Source organism: Penaeus monodon, chromosome 34, assembly GCF_015228065.2.
Source record: "Penaeus monodon isolate SGIC_2016 chromosome 34, NSTDA_Pmon_1, whole genome shotgun sequence".
In the NCBI taxonomy this organism is placed as follows: domain Eukaryota; kingdom Metazoa; phylum Arthropoda; class Malacostraca; order Decapoda; family Penaeidae; genus Penaeus; species Penaeus monodon.
The window spans coordinates 12,624,977-12,625,394 of NC_051419.1; the positions used below are offsets into that span (position 1 = coordinate 12,624,977).

The 418-nt window shown below is 32.8% G+C and overlaps 1 protein-coding gene across 1 annotated transcript in view; it reads right to left on the bottom strand.

Moving 5' to 3' along the window:
- LOC119594819 (enhancer of polycomb homolog 1-like) overlaps positions 1–418 on the bottom strand; it is a gene marked incomplete in the record, with an annotated part of 44,199 nt that overhangs the window by 21,503 nt on the left and 22,278 nt on the right.

Sequence of the window (418 nt, forward strand, 5' to 3'; positions counted from 1 at the left end):
TTTAAGTTTTTTATCCAGTAATTATCAATGAATCACACCACATGCAGTTCCAACATATTCTTGTTAAGTGTTAAATATTAAGCTTTAGTATCAAAATCTGAGCCTCATGATGCATACCAAGTGTTATCTAATTGTGAAACCACTATCTGTCTTCCTTGTTTTTAAAGGCTTTACTTCTTCCGACTGTTTGAATGATTAAACTCAAAAACCATTGGCGTGTGAGAAAGCAAGATGCCAGGAAAGGTTTGTGGTATGCTAAAGGCTTTGCAAAACGTGCTGGTAAACTCAAAGTTATAAGCAGCAAACACAGCAAAGCTTAATGCTTAAAACAAATATCAAGAAAATAACAGCAAGTACAAGAAAATGAGACTGTGATGAATAATGATGACAATAATAATATATAAAGTTAAGAAACAGC